Source organism: Hypanus sabinus, chromosome 6 (genome assembly GCF_030144855.1).
Source record: "Hypanus sabinus isolate sHypSab1 chromosome 6, sHypSab1.hap1, whole genome shotgun sequence".
NCBI lineage: Eukaryota > Metazoa > Chordata > Chondrichthyes > Myliobatiformes > Dasyatidae > Hypanus > Hypanus sabinus.
The window spans coordinates 165,849,190-165,870,701 of record NC_082711.1 but is presented as its reverse complement, the minus strand read 5'-3'; the positions used below and the strand labels follow the sequence as shown (position 1 = coordinate 165,870,701).

General features: G+C 45.2%; 1 long non-coding RNA gene across 3 annotated transcripts in view; it reads left to right on the top strand.

Annotated features, from left to right (window-relative positions):
* LOC132396049 (uncharacterized) overlaps positions 1-21,512 on the top strand; it is a 53,152-nt gene that overhangs the window by 10,796 nt on the left and 20,844 nt on the right. For 2 of the 3 annotated variants that reach the window (XR_009512833.1, XR_009512831.1), the window contains exons 2-3: positions 161-312; positions 385-520. This is a non-coding gene — a long non-coding RNA (uncharacterized LOC132396049). Of the gene's footprint in view, positions 1-160; positions 313-357; positions 521-21,512 lie in introns of all 3 variants that reach the window. The other variant, XR_009512832.1, reaches the window with a different exon arrangement.

Here is a 21,512-nt window from a genome sequence, read left to right as displayed (position 1 = left end):
TGAACCAGCAGCTTTTCCGTCACTTAGACAATATTGGTCTCCACCCTGTCACCAACATTTCCCTTGTTCACTCCATCCTTCCAACTTCCTGCAAATTAAAACATTTCTGCTTTCAAACTTTTGTCAGCATGGAGCATTAATTCTGTTCCTCTCTCCACAGATGCTGACTGATCTACTTCCAGCACTTAGTTTTTCATCACTGAACAGTGGTCTGCCATGAGATTGGACTGCACACCTTTTTTTCTGGAGGAGCACTTTCTATCTGGATCCAGATCTCTGTGGCACTTCTGGACTTTGACCATTTCAACTTAAGTAAGCATCTGCTGAAATGGCTTGCATAATGGTTGAAGTATTCAGTGTTTCCTCTGATGTTTTTCTTTACAGTTGTGTGGACTAACCATTGCTCTGAGCAGGGGATTCTTACACCGCCCGAAAACTGTGCGGCACTTCAATTATTTTTTCCTGTAATATCCATATTTCGGCGTCATGTTCAGCAGGCTGGCAGTTTATTAACAACGAGGTACCGACTTCCATTCTGTGTTCATTGTTGCAATTTGTAACAGTGTTGTAACTTGAATCACTGACAACGTAAATACGTTAAAGCGCTAAAACATTTCAAAGTAAAGGTAATTTTTATTATTTAGAAAATTTATGGATTATATTCATTAACATATAATTAATCACAGGATATTTCACAATTGTATTAACATAGATCTCAAAATTATATTAGCATAATTTCAAGGTTATATTAACATTATTTAAAAAAGATATTTCAGCTGCATGGCGACAAAGGCTATGTGCGTGAGAGTGTTTCAGTTACTGTGTGGCCGTGCATCCGTGCCGATAAGAGGGAACAGTGTGGACGTTGGTCTTGCTCTGTTTAGCATTCCAGATCTTGTTGGCAAGGTACTGGTATTGGAGTTGGTTTATTATTGTTACATGCACCAAAGTTCAGTGAAAAGCTTGTCTTACATAATGTTTATACTGAACAGTGCATTGGGGTAGAACAAGGTAAAGAAACAACAATGCAAAGTAAAGTGTAACAGTTAGAGAAAAAGTGCATTGCAAGTAAACGATAATCAAAATGAAAACACAAAATGTTGGCAGAACTCAGCAGGCCAGACAGCATTTTGTGTTTTTAGTCATTTCCAGCATCTGCAGATTCACTCATGTTGCCTTTGATAATCAAAAGGAGGCAGGTTGCGAGTCTGAGAGTCTGGTGCCAAGGACTGGAGGCCCAGAGGTGGCCTGTCCTGCTGTTGGAGGCCTGTTTGTGTGTATGAGTTGGGGTGGGAAAGGGGCTTGTTTGGCTGTTGCTGAATTGTTGTATTGTTGCTGCTGAACATTGTGGGTATGCTATGTTGGTGCTGGAATGTAGGGTGACACTTGCTGGCTGCCCCCAACACATCCTTGGCTGTGTTAGTTGTTAACACAAATGGCATGTTTCACTAACACTATCCCCTTTTCCCTTTCTCACCTTATCTCCTTGCCTGCCCATCACCTCCCTCTGGTGCTCCTCCCCCTTTACTTTCTTCCATGGCCTTCTGTCCTGTCCTATCAGATTCCCCCTTCTCCAGCCCTGTATCTACTTCACTAATCAACTTCCCAGCTCTTTACTTCATCCCTCCCCCTCCTGGTTTCACCTCTCACCTTGTGTTTCTTCCTCTCTTCCCCCACCTTTTAAATCTTCTCCTCAGCTTTTTTTCTCCAATCCTGCTGAAACACACAAAATGCTGGAGACTCAGCAGGCCAGGCAGCATCTATGGAGAGGAATGATGAAGGGCCTGAAATGTTCATTCTTCTCCTTAGAGGCTGCCTGGCCTGCTGAGCTCCTCCTGCATTTTGTGTGTGGGACATTTCACTGTATGTTCAAATGATAGATAAATCTGAATGTAAACTACATTCAACAAGGACTTAATTCACTGTATCAACACTAGTCCTAACATCAATACTTCAACACATTCCCTTACAATATTATCAGCTTCACCAACATTTCACGCTGGAGATTCTGTCAGTGAAGTGTTTGAGATGTTGTTACTCTGGGCCCAGCCTCCAGCGTCCAGTAGGAGCCGGACCCGAGATTGTGTTTTTTCCCCACAGAGCCTTTGCATCGGTCTCACGGAGGTTCAGCACCTCCCTCAACTTGTCCTCTTGCTATCTGGAATGTGCCAGTCAGCAGTGCTTGCTTATGCCTTGCTCTGGAAGACCGAAAAACCTTGAGTGGACCAAACTGTGTCTCACAGCAAACTGCTGAGTTTCCAGCAGCGTTGTATCTGTTTTATGTATTGAGCCGTTGGGCAGGTGAGGAGAGGAGAAGAGGTCAGAAGGGAGTCGGAATAGGGAATGGGAAAAGAGAGGAGGGGGAAGAGGGGAGATATTACTGGAGGGCGGAGAACTTGAAGTTCTTGTCATCGGGTTGGAGGCTACCCAGACGGACTATGAGGTGGGGCTTGTCCAACCTGAGAGTGGCTTCATCGTGGCTGCTGACACTTTGTGGGTGCAGGTAGGGTACGGAGTACCCAAGTTGCCTGGTTCCACGGGGATCATCGGCAGTGTGTTTCCACACCAGATGCAGAGGTTTAAATGAGCTTCAGAATGCTAATTCCATCACTCAGTAGAGTTAACAGCAAAGTGACTGGGGAGGTTCCACAGTTGACTGCTCTCCTACGCTGAGCTAGCTGATCTCAGATTGTGGAGTTCAAGGAGGGGTGGCTTCAAGGACCTCAGTGAACTCTGCTGATGAACGCCTGCCTGCAGAGGCAAACAGGTTCTCTATGATCTCACAGCTTGCTGCTCCTTCCGTTTCGTAGCTAGGCATATTTTTTCCTTCTTTCTCTCCTTTGTTTAACACAACTGGGTCGAATTTAGAGGGATTGTTTAAAACAACTTTTATTTAACTACCAAAGAGGCAGATGAGTGAAACTTATGATAGATCAGGAAATAAGCTTTCATGGGTTGAGCGGATATTTGTCAGGCTTAAAGATTAAATTAGCTTAAATTAATTCAATTTTTGTCTCAGTGAGTATCTTGCTGACATTAAATAGTGTTACTAGAAAAGTTTGACTCACTTAGTATCACACAATAAACACTGGCTTAGCTGGCAACTCCCACATACCGAAAATGAATAAAAAAATACAAAATGCTGGAGGAACTTTTCTCGTGTTTGTGCCTCAGTTAGTATGTTTATGTTTAGGAGTTTTGTTCAGCATAAGAGTTAAACTTGAAGCCAGGAACAGAGTGCTAAATAAAACTCCTAAATAAAACGTGCCAAGTGAGCTGAACTTTTCTAATAACATTATTTAGTGACATCAAGTTTATTTTATTTATATTTAGTTTTTATTTAGAGGTACAATGTGGAATAGTCCCTTCTGGCCCAAAGAACTGTGCTACCCAGTAACCCACTGATGTAACAGTACCCGAATCACAGGGCCATGGATTCGTCTACTAACCGGTACGTCTTTGGAATGGGGGTTGGAAACTGGAACAACTGAAGGAAGCCCACACAATCATGGAGAGAACAAACCCTTTCCAGACACCATCAGAATTCAAAATCAGAATCAGCTTTAATATCACTGACGTATGTCATGAAATTTGTTGTTTTGCGACAGCAGTACACTGCAATGCATAAAAATTTAAAAACACAATATATTACAATAAATAAATATATATATATATATATATATATATATATTAGGTAAGTAGTGCAAAAATAGAAAAAAGGTTTAAAAAAAAGAAGTAATGTTCATGGGTTCATTGTCCATTCAGAAATCTGATGGCAGAAGGGAAGAAGCTGTGGGTGAAACTTTGAGTATGTGACCTCAGGCTCCTGTACCTCCTCCTTGATGCTAGCAATGGGGAGAGGGCATACCTCCTGGGTGGTGGAGGTCCTTAATTACGGATGGTACCCTTTGTTGGTACCCTAGATGCTGGTGAGGCTGGTGCCTGTAGTGGAGCTGGCCGAGCTTATGACTCTCTGCGGCTCTTCCTGATCCCAGACGGTGATGCAACCAGTTAGAATGCTCTCCACAGTACATCTGTAGAAATTTACAGAGCTCTGAACTCCGATGACCTGAGCTGTAATAGTGTCGCGTTACACTACTGTGGTGCCACAAAAATATAACTCAAAGTTAAACATGCAAAGAGAGCTGAACTTCTCTCATGACATTATTTGCTTGAACTTGGACTCTCGTCTCTCTAAACCTTTCCTATCCATGAAACTGTCCAAATATCTTTTAACTGTTCTTTCTGTACCTACCTCAACCACTTCCTCTGTTAGCTCATTCCATATTCAAACCAGCCTCTGTGTGAAACTGATGCCCAGGTTCCTTGTACATCTTTACCTTTTCACCTTAAGCCTATGCCCTTCAGTTTTTTGTGCTCTTTTCGCTGGGAGAAAGATTGAGTGCATTCACCCTATCTATGCCCTCATGATTTTACACAACCTCTCTGAGATCACCCCTTAGCCTCCTACGCTCCAAGGAATAAAGTCCTATCTTGCCTGTAACCTATCTCCACGAGTCCTGGCAACAGCCTTGCAAAGATCCTGATGAACTGTTTCACCATTTGGGCACTCTGTGGCGTAACACTTTACGGTGCCAGTGATCACCGATCTGAGTTCCCTCTGTCTATCAGGTGTTTGTATGTTCTCCCCATGATCACTTGGGTTTCCTCCGCGTGCTCTGATTTCCTCCCACGTTTCAAAGACGTACAGTTAGGGCTCATGAGACGTGAGCACGCTATCAGGAGGAAATCTGCAGATGCTGGAAATTCAAGCAACACACACAAAATGCTGGTGGAACGCAGCAGGACAGGCGGCATCTGTAGGGAGAAGCGCTGTCGACGTTTCGGGCCGAGACCCTTCGTCAGGACTAACTGAAAGGAAAGATAGTAAGAGTATCTATCTTTCCTTTCAGTTAGTCCTGGCGAAGGGTCTCGGCCCGAAACTTTGACAGTGCTTCTCCCTATAGATGCTGCCTGGCCTGCTGCGTTCCACCAGCATTTTGTGTGTGTTGTGTGAGCATTGGCTCTGGAAGCATGGCGACTCTTGTGGTCTTCCCACCACAATCCTTGAAACAGCTGGTAGTTGATTCAAAACGACGCATTTTGATGAATGTTTTGATGTTTCAAAGTTTGTTTGTTCATCGTGTGTCACGTCGTATGGTGTGGGTGATCATGGACTTCCCATGACTGTGATTGTTCTTGGCAAATTTTCTACAGAAGTATTGCTATTGCCTTCTCCTGGGCAGTGTCTTTACAAGACGGGTGACCCCAGCCATTATCAATACCCTTCAGAGATTGCCTGGCGTCAGTAATCACATAACCAGGGCTTGTGATATGCAGTAGCTGCTCATACGACCTGCTCTCATGGTCCTGATCGGAGGGGCTAAGCAGGTGCTACACCTTGCCCAAGGGTGACCTGCAGGCTAGTGGAGGGAAGGAGCACCTTACACCTCCTTTGGTAGAGACGTATCTCCACCTTTCCACCCAGAAATCTCAATACACATGTCACAAATAAAGCTAATCTTTATCAAAGTCTGCCAAGAGAAATGGTTTATCTGGGCTGCAATTCACCAGCTGATATCAAGCATCAGCAACTATTGACCTCTGATGAGTTTCAGACTTGGGCTGCCAGCTCTTGGCTCTGCATCTAATGTCACTGAGGACTGGCTTGGCCAAGTCGATGGAAAGGGTTAATAAGTTGTGGACAAGCTGCGTTAGCGATGGAAGCATGGCCCTCAGCACATCCTTGGACTGCACTTGCCATTGACGTAAGACCATGAGGCATAGGAGCAGAATTAGGCCACTCAGCCCATCGAGTCTGCTCCGCCACTCCATCATGGCCGATCCCAGTCAATGTATGTCCAATGAACACGTGACAAATAAAGCTACTCTCTAAAAATAAATGATCATCTTAGTGTAAGTCAAGGAAGGTGGTAGCTAATCTGAGTGCACAGCAAGAGTCTGCCAGCAACAATATGACCTTCCCAGGCAGTAAAGGTGCAATATGAATGTAAGTTAGTGTTGTCCACATTGTGAGGTTGTAGCTGGTGCAGTGTGCTTACCAGCCAAGAGGGGGAAGTGTTTTAATTTTTTCAAACCAGTCTGACAGCTGGGATTGGAGTGTATCTGTGATCAGTTGACAGTGAAGGGGAATACTGAATCCTGCCTCTTAGGCCACATTAGTGCAAGCTGATCCCGAATCAACATTCTCAAAGTAGCATGGCCCAGATGTCAGGGGCATCCATCTTTAAGCAAAGCTGACGAGATTAAGGGATCACAGGCACGTTGTTCCACGGAATGAATGCTTACTGACGTCACGCCGGGAATCGGCAGACTTCACTTGTGCACGGTTCTTTTCCGACCACACTTTCCCTTGAGCTGAACTTGAGATCAAAGGCAGGTCATATGTAATAAAGGTGTTGGCCAACACTATGTCACCTGAAACACATTTCACAGTCAGGTGGGCAGCCTTGCCCCTGAAGGCAATACAGTTTGTGGAACAATGCTTTGAGTAAGTCTTAGATTTAATAAGGTCAGCATGGGGCACAGTTACAGTGTCTAACAGACTTTTAGGTTATTAAATATCTGGGTAGTTTGCACCAGGGCCAATTAATGGCAACATTATCCTACAGGGCTTAATGGTGAAATGTGTTACTGTTAGAGGGAAAGGAGCATCAGAGGTAGAGGAAGTTGGTAAATTGGTTTAGTGTTGTCAGATGTATCCAGGTTTGTTTTGTATGCTGTCATTGCAACAGTGCATTAAGGAAGTCCAACAGAAAACAGTATCAGAATAAAGTGTTACAGAGTGAGTGCAGTACAGGCAGACAATAAGATGCTTGGCCATTATGAGGTGAGGCCTGGAACCTATCCTTATCAAAGCAGGGGACTATTCCTTTCTCTCATACCTGTGGGATGGAGGCTGCCCTTGAGCAGGGGGGTACATGCTCTCAGATTTTTCTATCTTCTGCCTGATGGGAGAGGGGAGACGTGGGGAGACCCTTTCTGGACACAGCGAATCAGATTGACGGGTTCACAATACACCGCCAAGATAGGACTGCTGAGTCTTTTAAAGCCAAAGGTGGGGGTTGGGGGGGGGGTTTGTTTCATGATCAATTCCTCGTGGTGTACAAACATGGCGGTGTTGTTCACCAGACCCGGACACCTTGCAATCGAGTGCCAGCCATTTTACCTGCCACGGCTAATTTTAGCAATGAACTTGGTAGCAGTGTATATCCCACCTCAGGTTAATGTCAAACAGACTCTAGACGTCAGAGCGATGTAATCCGCAGGAATGAAACAGTGCCTCCTGGTGCAATCCCCATCATCTTGGGGAATTTTGACCAGGCAGCTTGAAAAAGTCGCTAAATAATTATTGTCAATAAATCACTTGTAGGACACAAGGAACCTGATCACCAAAGAAAGTAGAGGTGCTACTGTTCTTCCTTTGTAACGGCTTTCACATTCTGGATGTTGGACAGATCCTCTGAAATGAAAACTCCAAGGAATTTAAAGTTGCTCTCCCTCTCTACCTCCGATCCTCTGATGAGGACTGGCTCGTGGACCTCTGGTTTCCCCCTTGATGCACCATCAATAACTCACACTGAGACGTAGGCGAGATATCGGCTTTTATTGACTGGAAGAAGGAACCAGGAGTGAGTGTCTATCATACAAGGTCCTGGAGACTGAGGCCGATCTTCAGGCCGCAGGTCTCCTTTATACAGGGGCCTGTGGGAGGAGCCACAGGAGCAGTCAGCAGGGGCGTGTCCCGACAGGCACATAGTTCACCACACCCCTCTTGTGATCACCTGTCTGATTCAAGAGGCTAATGGGGTAATAACTGTTCCTACACCTGGTGGTGTAAGTCCTGAGGCTGCTGTACTTCCTTCCTGATGGCAGCAGCGAGAAGAGAGCATTGCCTGATAGTAGGAGCCTTTGCTGCTGGCTGCTGATCTCCTGGGATAGTGATCCTTGTAGATATGTTCAATGATGGGGAGAGATTGACCCATGATGGACTCGGCTGTAACTGCTACTTTTTGTAATTTTCCACTCACGGGCATTGGTGTTTCCATTCCAGGTTGTTATGCAAGCAGTCAAATACTCTCCACCCCCACATCTATAGAAGTTTGTCAAAGTTTTCGATGACATCCTGAAACTTCACAAACTTCCAAAGAAAGTAGAGGTGCTACTGTTCTTTCTTTGTAACGGCTTTCACATTCTGGATGTCGGACAGATCCTCTGAAATGAAAACTCCAAGGAACTTAAAGTTGCTCTCCCTCTCTACCTCCGATCCTCTGACGAGGACTGGCTCGAGGACCTCTGGTTTCCCCCTCTTGTAGTCAATAATCAGCTCCTTAGTCTTGTTGACATTGAGTAAGCTGTTGTTGTTATGGCACCCACTGATCCAGATTTTTGATCTTCCACTCACCCCCTCCCCATATGCTGATTTGTTACCACCTTTGTTTGATTCGGCCAACAACAGTGGTGTCGTCAGCAAACTTATATATGGAATTGGAGCTGTCCCCTCTCTCAAGTGGTTTACATCTCTGAGTTTGAACCAGAGATTGCTTTGGGTTTCAAATCTTGTAAAAGGTTACGTTTTTAATGTTTTAAAAAATCGAGTTTCAAAACATTGACCGATTACCATGGTTCAGGCGAATTTTTTTTTTCATTCGACGGTATGCAAATGAATTCAAACAGAACTGGAATCACAAAATCTCTTGGTTATTATCTGGCCACATGCAAATCTTTATGGTGTCAATAATATTTGTGAGGTGAATGTGTGGCTCAAAGATTGGTGAGGGTGAAGCCGGTTTCAATTCAGTCCTGGAGAAAAAGATGGTTGCTCTGTTAGAATGGACTTTGCTTATGTTAGGCTGGGATCATCGTCCTGACAAACTAAGTAACTAAGGCTGTGGGGAAAGTTCTAAACTAAACTGTTGCAAAGGTTCTTTGCTACAGAGAACTTGTAAAGTAAGAGTTAAGGTGATACTGCAGAGGTAAAGTTTCATGTTAAAACTCTTTTGATACTTGCAAACACTCCAAATCCACTGGGGAAGGCAGGGTTCAGTGTTTGTGAATCCACAAGTCTGCTGGAGGCTGGAGACAGTGCCTATCCTGGGGTTAGAGGGAGGAATGGGGCTCGCTCTGCTGTTGCTGCTTTGTTGCCTGGTATGTTCTGCTTTGTCATGTTTTGTGTTGCTCTGCCGAGCTTTGTCGGCATGTTATGCTGGCACCATAATGTGTGGCGACATTTGCTGGGCTGCCTGCAGCTCACCCTTAGGTTTGTTGGTTGTTCATGGAAATGACACATTTCACTGAATGTTTTAGAGTCAGAGTCACAGAAAAGTTCAGCAAAGAAACAGGCCCTTCGGCCCATCTAGTCCGAGCCGAACCATTGCCAAGTCTCATTGACCTGCACTCTGACCGTAGCCACACACGCCCCTATTATCTATGTATGTATCCAGACTTCTCTTAAAATTGAAATTGAGCTCGAATGTGCAGGCAGCTCGTTCCAAACTCTCACACCCTCTGGAGTGAAGTTTCCCCTCATGTTCCTCTCAAGCTTTTCACCTTTCACCCTTAAACCACCCATCGTTTGTAAGTCCCACTTATGCTCAGTGGAAAACGCCTGCTTGCATTTACCCCTTACTGCACCCCTGATAATTTCTGATGTACCCGTGATAAATAAATCAGACTCTGGATCTGATCCACTAAGTATTTCCAGCATCTGCAGCTGCTGGGTTTTCAGCTGTTGCAAATCAGAAGGAAAAGTGCACATGGACATGTTCAATTTGTGTCAGAGTGGGGAAAATTAGTGAAAAAGCTCCTTATCTGAATCACACAGCATTCGCAAAAAGTTAAATGAGTTATCAATGGGTGTAGAAATAAACAGCCAGGATCAGCACTCAGTGGCCACTTAATTAGGTACGACTTTACACGTGTTTGTGAATGCAACCATCCAATCAGCCAATCGCGTGGCAGCAACTCAGTGCATAAAAGCATGCAGACATGGTCAAGAGGTTCAGTTTTTGCTCAGACCTAACATCAGAATGGGGAAGAAATGTGATCTAAGTGACATTGACTGTGGAATGATTGTTGGTGCCAGACAGGGTAACTTGAGTATCTCAGAGACTGCTGATCTCCTGGGATTTTCATGCAGAATGGACTCTAGAGGTCGCAGAGCATGGAGAGAAGAACAATAAAAGCTTCCAGTGAGCGGCAGTTCTGTGGGCAAAATGCCTTGTTACTGAGAGAGGTCAGAGGAAAATGGCCAGACTGGTTCAAGCTGACAGGAAGGCATCAATTATCAACTTCCAAAATTCCGCAGTATCTAGAAGAGCTGCCATATTGGTAGGTAGCAAATGTAGCCCCAGTGTTATGCAGGTGTAAATGGAGGGCCATATACTAGTTAGGCAGACATCAGGAGTTGGGATAATGGTGGAATCTACTATGAAGGAGATGGCACCACCATAAAATTAATAATAGAATTGGACCGAAATATTGTGGATTTATACAAGAGAAACAGTATATGAAGTACTTGTAGGAGTTTACTTAAGCTGGTGTTGCACTCACGTTTGCTGTCGGGGAGTCTGGGCATTCCTGCGGGCGGGTCTCTGAAAGAAGACAGCGATCATGCACGTGACATTGAACACGTCCAGTATGTTTGGAGGGTTCTCAGATGGCTCTTCAACAACAAACCTTATGCCCAGCCAGAGAAGTGTGAGTTCCACAAACAGCAGATGTTGTTCTTGGGCTATATACTCGTTCTTTCCAGTGTTCAAATGGACCAGTGTAGTCATGGGGTGGCCCAAGCCATCTACGGTCAGACAGGTCTGGCACTTCATCACCATTTCATCAGAAATTTCGCTTCCATCACGGCTCCCAAGAAGACTTCTGCGGGATCCCGATGGGCAAGTGAAGCAGACCAAACACTCTCAGAGCGGAAGTGACACTTCAACACCGCCCCAGTGCTGCACCTCCAGACCCCGTCCTTTCATTCATCCTTGACGTTGATGCATCTGGTGAGGGCATTGGAGCTGTGCTCTTCAGTAGATAATCAGTCACACCCCTGTGCTTTTGTCTCCCGTTGTTTGACCACAGCAAAATGTTGGAAGCCGAGAACTTCCTGCCAGTCCAGGATGCCCTGGTAGCATGAGACTGCCTGGAGGGAGCACAGCGCCCTTTTCTAGTGTGGACAAATCACAAAATATTCATGATGCCAAGGGTCTTAACTTTCTTCTTCACCCAGTTTAATTCCACCCTCACCTACCATCCCAGCAGCAAGAATACCAAGGCCGATGCTCTCTCCCAGCAGTTCGATGTGTCCGAGGACAATGCCAGTGCAGAGCCCATCATTACCTGCTCGTGTGTCGCTGCTCCAGTGATTTGGGGAATGGAAACTGAGGTGAAGGCTGCCCAGCAGTCAGATCCAGGCCCAGCTGTTGGACCTCCCAATTGGCTGTTTGCCCTGCCACTCTACACCCTGGGGTGGGGTCACTCTTCCCACCTGGTTGACCCCCCCGAGGATTCAACGGACCCTAGAATTTATAAAGAGATGATTTTGACGACTGTCTATGTCCCAAGTTGTCCATGATTTGGTCAATGATTGTCTCACTTGTGCCTAATACAAGACGTCACAGCAGCGCCCTGCTGCTCTGCTACAGTTGCTGCCTTTGCCTCACCACCCCCGGTCCCACCTCCTTTCCATGACCATGACTGTTCTCGGCAAATTTTTCTACAGAAGTGGTTTCTTCTTCTGGGCCGTATCTTTACAAGACAGGTGACCCCAGCCATTATCGAAACTCTTCAGGGTTTGTCTGCCTGGTGTCAGTGGTTGCAGAGCCAGGACTTGTGATGTGCACCAGCTGCTCGTACAACCATCCACAACCTGCTCCCATGGCTTTACGTGACCCTGATCGGGGGGCTAAGCAGGTGCTACACTTTTCCCAAGGGTGACCTGCAGGCTAGCGGAGGGAAGGAGCGCCGTACAACATCTTTGGTAGAGACATATCTATTGGTTCCTCTGCACTTGGGCAATCACTAAACCCCTGTCAATTGGATGTTCAGGATGTTGAGAACAGTATGCTTCTACAGCAGGGTTGCAGAGTCTGCACTTGTTAACAATCCACTTCGGTGGTTTGGGTGAGAGGCAATATAAAACCAGTTTGTTTTGTGAGGAGGAAGTAGAGAAACTTGAGGGGGATATAGAAATTCTCAGTGAAGGACAAGGACAAGTTCATTCACTTTGGGAGGGAAAACAGAAAGCAGATAATTTTGAATTGGTGAGAGTTTTGTTGGAATCCTGTACATAAATCACTGATAGATAACGTACAAAGTTGATTGGTAGAAGAGATACAGGGCTGGAGAAGGGGTAATCTGATAGGAGAGAACAGAAGGCCATGGAAGAAAGAAAAAAGGGGAAGAACACCAGAGGGAGGCAACAGGCAAGCAAGGAGATAAGGTAAGAAAGGGAAAAGAGGATGGGGAATAGAGACAGTGGGGGGAGGGGGCCATTCCCGGTAGCTTGAGAAATCGATGTTCACACCATCAGGTTTGGGACTACCCGGCCTGAATCTTGAAGTAGTATTGCTTTCGTTTCTGGTCATCTCATTGCAAGGAGGATGTCGAGGCTTTGGAGAGAATGCAGAAGTTTACCAGGATGCTGCCTGGATTAGAGGGCAGGTGCTATCACGAGAGTTTGGATGAACTTGGATTGTTTTCTCTGGAACGTCAGAGGCTGGGAGGAGGCCTGAGAGATCAGAGTCAGAATCAGGTTTAATATCACCAGCATATGTCATGAAATGTGTTGTCTTTATGGTGGCAGTACACTGCAATACATAATAATACAGAAAAACTTGAAATACAGGAAGTATATATATAAAAAAGTTAAATTAAATAAGTAGTCAAAAATGGAAAGTGAGGTAGGGTTCATGGGTTCAATCTCAATTCAAAAATAGGACGGCAGAGGGGAAAGAGCTTTTCCTGAATTGTTGCCTTCAGGCCTCTGTACCTCCTTCCTGATGGTAGCAATGAGAACAAGGTTGGATGATGGGGGGGGGGGGTCTTTAATGATGGAAATAAAATTATGTCATAGTTAGAGCAGTCAGCTGGTATATTTCTCTCAGGGTCAAGTTATCAAATTCTAGAGGGTAATGGACGTTTAGATGAGAGAAGGAAGTTCAAAGGAGGCATGTGGGGGAGGTTTTACACAAGTGTGGTGGGTGCCTGGAATGAACTGTTGGGAGGCATGTGTATATGCTGTGTTGGGGAGATATGGACCATGTGCAGGCAGAAGGGATTAGTTAACATTGGCAATATTGGTTCGGTACAACACCTGCTCCTGTGTGGTACTATGTTCTGTGTTCAGAGGCGGTTTGTACCAGATTTGCCAATTGAGAACTTGGGCTGGACACTCCCATTGAATTTCAACAAGTGAACATTTGCCTTGCCATGAAATAAAATGTGGTTTAAATGGATTGCAGACACGAGAGAATCTGCAGATGCTGGAAATCCGAACAAGACACACAGAATACTAGAGGACCTCAACACGTACAAACAAGCTGAAGGAACTCAGCAGGTCGGGCAGCATCCATGGAAATGAGCAGTCAACGTTTCGGGCCAAGTCCTGACGAAGGGTCTCGGCCCGAAACATTGACTGCTCATTTCCATAGATGCTGCCCGGCCTGCTGAGTTCCTCCAGCTTGTTTGTACGTGTTGATTTGACCACAGCATCTGCAGTGTACTTTGTGTTTACTAGAGGACCTCTGCAGGCTAGGCCGCACCTATAGAAAATAATGAACAGCCAGAAATGTTGAGTATTTACTCTTTTCCATAGACACTGCCTAGCGTACTGAGTTGCTCCAGCATTTTGTGTGTGTTGATTTAAATGGATCTCTTGTTATTTATAACTTCAAAACATCAAACTAGTTCAAAAGAAGACACAGGAGTCTGGGAATACGGGTGTAACTTCATTTTTTACTTTTAAGTGAGGCGAGCCCATATCAGCTGGTAACATGGTGATGTATGCAATTATTGTATAAACACAAGAAAATCTGCAGATGCTGGAATCCCAAAGCAACACACACACACAACTTGGCAGGTCTAGCCGTGTCTATGGAAAAGAGTAGATGTTTTGGGCCGAGACCCTTTCTTAGGACTCAAGTTGAATATATATTTACAAGATTACTCAAATATCATTGAAATATTAAATGCACGACATCTATCTTTTTAAATGGTTTTTGGAAACCCTCTGATTTGCAGCCACCTTGATCTAAGGGGCCAAACAGATGCACAGAAGCACGCACAAAATGCTGGAGGAGCTCAGCAGGCCAGGCAGCATCTATTGAAAAGAGTAAATAGTCGACATTTCGGGCCGAGGCCCCACAGTGTTCACCTGACCCTTCATCGGGACAGATCCACTAATGGGATAGAGGGTCTTTGAGAGGGCATTCTTGGTTGTGAGGAGTGATGGTAGCTGGAAGGTACACCACTGTGGAGAGAAAAATGGCAGCTCCAGAACATCACTGAACAATGAAGTTCAGGGAACCCCCACCTCACGCTCGAAGTGCAGAAAGCCACCTGTGGATACGAATTAGCATAGTGTAAATGATAAGGACACCCCTTGGTGTAATAAACCGCGGTAAGTTGATAATGCCTGGTTATAATCCCCAAGCAATCGGACCTGCGCTAAATTTCACAGCTGAATCTCCTGACTTGGCTCTGCAAAAATTTCCAGCCCACTTCCCAACTGAGTGGGCACTTATTGCGATTCTGCCCTTTCAGTTCATCAGCATTTCGATGTGAAAGGTGAACACCTCCTGTGTGTTTTTATAGGGCTGTTGCCGCTGCCAGAGGTTTCACCTCAGGCTCAGAACCGTGAAAAGAGCTTCTGGGAAACTGTGTATCTATTAGCTCCCTGAAGGCAGGTGCCCAGTTTTCTGACCGGAGCATCTTGACTATCCGCTGAGAGAAATTAATGAACCTTGAGGGATAGTGATGGGAAAAGGCCAACTGAGACGACACCCAGCCAACCAGAGGAGCCGAGTGCTGCGGTGGAGCAGCAAACTATCTCTGGGGAAGTCAATTAGCTGCTCACTCTAAACGTGTGGAAGCAGGGTAAGGTCCAAATCAGTAAGTGTGACAGTGCTTGTTATGCAGAGCCACAGAGTTTTGGCTTCGACCTGCTATCAAATCTGACAGTCCTGTATCAGGTCACTGATTCCTTAACCTTCAATTATATTTCGTTAACTCATGGAGCTTTTGACTTTTAAGGAGTTTGGAAGTTTAAATAAATGCATATGAAGGCGAGCTGTGGCACTTCATCAGCCGGGCAGCAGTTTTGTGCCAAACTCCTCCACGTACCAAAAAGCGGACAGACATTCTAAATTCCTAATCTTAAACAGAGAGAGACAGGACATTAAAAAAAAATGTGACGCCAAAAGCAAGCTTGCAGTTCTTGACTGTCAGCAGACGAAAGGGAGAACAAAATGTTTCACTTAAATGAAACGTAAAAGTTGCTCATCCTCGACTGTGTATTAATGGTTGTGGAAAGTCAATGATTCAACAGGTTTGATGTGAGAATGGAGACCATGTGGACTCATTAAAGCAGCCTGCTCCTCACCCTGGCCTTGTGTGAATCATCTCTTCTTTCTTCCTTATTAGAATCAGCTGCCCCCAGCTTCTCCCAACTTATTTTAAACCATAAACCTCTTAAAGAGATACCTGGACAATTTGAGTGGCAAGATGCCTCGCCTCTACAACCACCTGAGTTTGATCCGGATCTCTGGTGCTGGCGGTATGGCGTTTGCACTTCCCCGCCATGACTGTGTGGGGTAGCGTAAAATGACAACTGCGCCAACAGGGGTTCAGTTCCCGTCGCAGCCCATCAGCATTTTGTACCGTCTCCCCCATGATGGCGTGAGTTTCACCCCGGCCTCTCTGGTTCCCTCCCACATCCTGAAGATGAATGGGGAAGGAAACCAAACTGCTTCTAAGTTGTGGACACGCTCGGTTGGTATTGGAAGCACGGCAACATTTGCAGGCTGCCAGCAGTGCGTCCTCTGACTGCACTGGTCAGAGGACAGGTTTCACTGTATAAATTTACGATGGATTTAGACAGATTTATGTACACCACTGTGCAAAAGTCTTAGGCACAACTATGGAGCTAGGATGCTGGCACTGCACTGTATGTTGGTTAAAATAAGAAAGTGGGTGGGTAACAGAAATAAGCTTTGCATTAGCTCTGTGGTGTTTGGTAACTGGAAAGGCACAATGTACAGTACTGTGCAAAAGTCTTAAACATGACTGTCTGTATACACGCAGAAGACTTTTGCACCATACTGTTTATGTGACAAGTAAAGTTACTTCTAAAATCTGTTTTCCCCCGACTGCTTTCCTTCCACATTCCAAAGGTTTGCTGGTAGTTTAACTGACCACTGAAAGTTGCCCCTGGTGTGAGTGGCAGGGGAATGGGAGAGAAGGGACGTTGAGAGGCACATGAGACTGAATGGGTTAGAGGGCAATAACCCGGGGAATGGGGCTGTTAAAGATAAAGGGCAGAGCGGTAGAATTGTGGTTAGCACAACGCCTTGTGTTACCTGCGACAAGGGTTCGATTCCTGCCACTGTCTGTAAGGAGTTTGTACGTTCTCCCCAAGACTGCGTGGGTTTCCTCCGGCAGTCCAAAGACAAAGGTTGATAGGTTACTTGGTCATTGTAAATTGACCTGTGATCAGACTGAGGTTAAATCGGGGGTTGTTGACAGCATTGCTCTAAGGGCTAGAAGGGCCTATTCCACACTGTATCTCAATGAATAAATGAATTAGCTTTGTTTGTCATGTGTACATTGAAACAGACAGTGAAAATGCATCGTTTATGTCAAATCAAATCAGTGAGGATTGCGCCAGGCTGCCTGCAAGTGTGGCCATGCTTCCAGTGCCAACATAGCGGCCCACAACTCACTCACCCTAACCTGTACGTCTTGGAACGTGGGAGGAAACCAGAGCACGTGGAGGAAACCCATGCAGTCATCGGGTGGATGTACAAGTTCCTTACACCCAGTGGCCCAAGAATTGAACCCTAGTCTTACAGCTGGCATTGTAAAGCATCGTGCTAACCAAGTGGGAACACTCCAAGATCCAGTATAAACTCAGCGGGCCAAATGGCCTCCTAATTCATAAGAAATGTCTGGAATTGAGAAACTCTGTGGTTAATTATCTCCCTCTCTCCCCACCACAGTTCAGATATAATGATTTGCAGTGTTAATTGTTCCATTTGACCTAGGGTGGGGGCATCTGTCTTGTAAAGTCACTGCCCAAAAGAAGGCACTTCTGTAGAAAAGATTGCCAAGAACAGATATGGTCAAGACCATGATCACCCATGGCACATAATGATGATGGTACTCCATAACAGATCCATAATCCATACCTGTAATAGAATCAATGAAAGGCCGCACCACTAATCAAACGGTTCAACCAGGAACATTGTGCCAACTGCAGCATGGCTCCCACTGTGTCACCCAGAGGAAAAGAACTGTCCCAGGTCATAAGGAAGCTATGGCTGGTTGTAATGAAGAGGAGTGGGTGCAAAATCATTCGGTCCTCTGCTGAAAACGGATTCTGAACGGCTAGGTGGAGAGCCGATGGAACATTTCTGCTTTGCTCACCGCAGAGGGAGAAGCTCTCGGATGAGGGTGACCTCTGAGGAACTTGACCTGTGACAGTGTGGGAAAACCAGGAAGGGTTTTGATAATTTAGCATTATCCTGGATGGCCAGGTGAGTACGGAGCAGGTGCTCGGCTGAGGGCATGATGTTGAGGGGGCCACTGGATTCTGAGTTATTGGGAATAGTGACCCCAGTGGTGGCTAGGTGCCAGCTTGTGTAATTAGGTTTGCTTGGAGAATCATCAGGTTCCCCAGAGTGGACAGTTTACTCTGTGACGACTGTGCCCGGGAAAGAAATACGATGCTGAGGGAGCCATTAAAACATGGGTGACTACTGAGAGTCTGTAAAACATATCAAATTCCGAATCAGGTTTATTATCACTGACTTACTGAACGCTGTGAAATATGTTGTTATGCAGAAGCAGTAGAGTGCAAAACCATAAAAATTCCTTTAAGTTACAATAGAGTGGTGGGGTGGAGATGCTTCTGTACCGGAGTAGATGTGAGGCGTTCCTTCCCTCCGCCAGCCTGCAGTTCACCCTTGGACAAGGTGCAGCACCTGCTCAGCCCCCGGATCAGGGTCACGTGAAGCCGTGGGAGCAGGTGGTGGATGGCTGTAAGAGCAGCTGGTGCACATCACAAGTCCTGGTTATGCTGAGCCGGCAATCTCTGAAGAGTATTGAAAATGGCAGGGGTAAAGATACTGCCCAGAAGAAGGCAATGGCAAACCACTTCTGCAGAGAAATTTTCCAAGAGCAATCATGGTCATGGAAAGGACACGATTACCCATATCATATGACATGGCGCATAATGAACAAACAATAAGAAATGTATAATAAGTAAATAATAGGGCAAAGAGAGAGCAAAATAGCAAGACAGGGATCATGGATTCCAGACTGTTCATAAATCTAATGGCGGGTGGGAAGAGACTGTTCCTAAAATGTGGTGTGTACGAGATGCAGTGAACAGTTCTTGTTTCCATATTGTCCAGCCAGATCATGATATACAGAAACACATCAAGGTTATCCAAAAGGGGGAGGAACACAGAATACGGTGCGATAGTTAAAGAGAAAGTTTTGTGCAGGTAGACAAAATAATACAGCAAACACTGGAAATATTCATCAAGTCAGGCAGCATCCACAGTGATAGACAGAATAATGTGCAGCAGCAATGATGAGGTAGACTGAGAGATTAAGAGTTCATTTTTGTTGTACAAGGGGTCCAATCAAGAGACTTATATCAGTGGGTAGAAGCTGTCCTTAGTATGCAGAAATTTAAATTTTCCACTATTGGAGAGGAATATTAAACACACATATCATTCATGTTTACAAGTTATAAACCCCTGTGCATGGCATTTATTTTAGGGAAGGTTTGTGCCGCAGTTGTCCTCATCACTGTGCAGACCTCTGATTGGTTTGATCCACGTGGTCACATAAAATCAAATATACTGAAAAATAATCAGTAAATGCCCAAGAAAAGCCCGTGATCTTGATTTACCGAAAATCTCTAACTCGAGTCAGAAAATTTGCTAGCACTGCACGAAGGGGTTTAAACTAGAGTTGCAGGGGGACGGGAACCAGAGAGGCAGAGAAGATAGTGGGCTGGTTGTGGAGAACAATGTTGTTAAGCTTACATACAAAGTCAGGAATCGAATAGTTGAGCACGGTGGGACTAATGTTCTGAGTTGTGTCTATTTCAAGGCCAGGAGTATTGTAGGAAAGGTGACTGAGCGAAGGGCATGGATCAGCATGTGGAATAATGCCATTGTAACTGTTAGTGAGACTTGGCTGTAGGAGGGGCAGGACTGGCAGCTCAGTATTCCAGGGTTCCATTGACTTAGATGTGATAGAGCGGAATGCATTAAAGGGGAGGGGTGGTGTTACCAGTCAGGGAAAATGTCACAGCAGTCCTCAGACAGGACAGACTGAAAAGTTCGTCAACTGAAGCTATGCGATGGAACCGAGGAATAAAATGAGACCACATTAATGGCATTATATTATATACCTCCCAGTGGTCAGCAGGACTGAGAGGAGCAAAAACAGACTGTTGCAAGAAACACAAGGTTGTGATCGTAGGTGATTCTAACTCCGCATATTGACTGTGACTCCCTTACTGTAAAAAGGGCTGGATGGGATAGAGTTTGTCAAATGTGCTCATGTAAGTTTCCTTAATCGGCACATAGAGGTCCCAACAAGAGAGTGTAATACTAGATCTCCTCTTAGGAAATGAGACATGGCAGGTGACAGTAGTTTGTATAGGGGAGCACTTTGGATCAAGTGATCACAATGCCATTAGTTTCAAGATAATCATGGAGAAGAATAGGTCTGGTCTTCAGCTTGAGGTTCCAAACTGGAGAAAGGCCAATTTTGATGGTATCAGAGAGGATCTGGCGAGTGTGGATATTTAAAAAGTCCTTAGCCTCTGGTGAGGTGCCAGACGACTGGAGAATAGCTGATTTTGTTCCGTTGCAGGCTCTAATAATAAGCCGGGAAATTATATGCTGGTGAGTCTGACATCTGTAGCAGGCGAGTTATTGGGAGTTACTCTAAGGGACCAGATATTTAAGTATTTGGATAGACAGGGACAGATTCGAGATAGTCAACATGGTGTTGTGCGTGGTAGGTCATATCTAACCAAACCTACAGAGTTTTTCAAGATAGTTACCAGGAAAGTTGATAAAAGCAGGGCAGTGGATGTTGTCTACATGGACTTTAGCAAGGCCTTTGACAAGGTCCTGCATGGGATTTGGTCAAGAAGGTTCAGTCACTTGACTTTCAGGATGTGACAGTAAATTGGATTAGACTTTGGCTTCACAGAATAAGCCAGAGAGTGGTAGTAGATGGTTACCTCTCTGACCGGAGGCCTGTGACTAATGGAGTGCTGCAGGGATCGGTGCTGGGCCCGTTGTTGTTTGTCATCTACAACAATGATCTGTATGATAATGTGGTTAAATGAATCAGCAAATTTGCAGATGACAGCAAGATTGGGGGTGTAGTGCACGGCGAGGAAAACTATCAAAGCTTGCAACGAGATCTGGACCAACTGAAAAAATGGGCTGAAAAATGGCAGATGGAATTTAATGCTGTCAAGTGTGAGGTGTTACACTTTGGGAGGAAAAACCAGATTTCACGGTTGGGCGCTGAGGACTGCAGTAGAACAGAGGGATCTGGACATATGGATCCATAATTCCTTGGTCGTAAAGAGAGCCTTCATTAATCAAACTACTGAGTACAGGAGTTGGGATGCTATGTTGGAGTTGTAGAAGATGTTGGTGAGGTCTACTTTGGAATAATGTGTGCAGTTCTGTAAGAAAGTTATCAATAAGATTGAAAGAGCGCAGAGAAAATTTACAAGGATGTTGCCAGGACTTGAAGATCTGAGTGAAAGGGAAAGGTTGAATAGGTTAGGACTTTATTCCCTGAAGCATAGGTGAATGAGGGGAAATTTTATGGAGGTATACAAAATTACGAAGGGGGGGGTATAGATGGGGTAAATGCAACCACTGAGGTTAGGTGGGACAAGAACTAGAGGTCATGGGTTAAGGATGAAAGGTGAAATGTTTAAGGAGAACGTGAGGGGGAACTTCTTCACTCAGAGAGTGATGAGAAAGTGGAATGATCTGCCAATGAAGGTGGTGGATGCAGGTTTGATTTCAACACGTAACAGAAATTTAGATAGGTATACGGATGGCAGAGGTATGGAGGGCTATTGTTTGGGATAAGGCCAATGGGACTATGCAGATTAATAGTTCCCCACAGAAATTGGCTGTAGGGCCTGTTTCTGTGCTGTGGTGTTCTATGACTTCATGACTGCAGCTTAAAAGATTAAAGATGAAAATTATGCAAAGAAAACT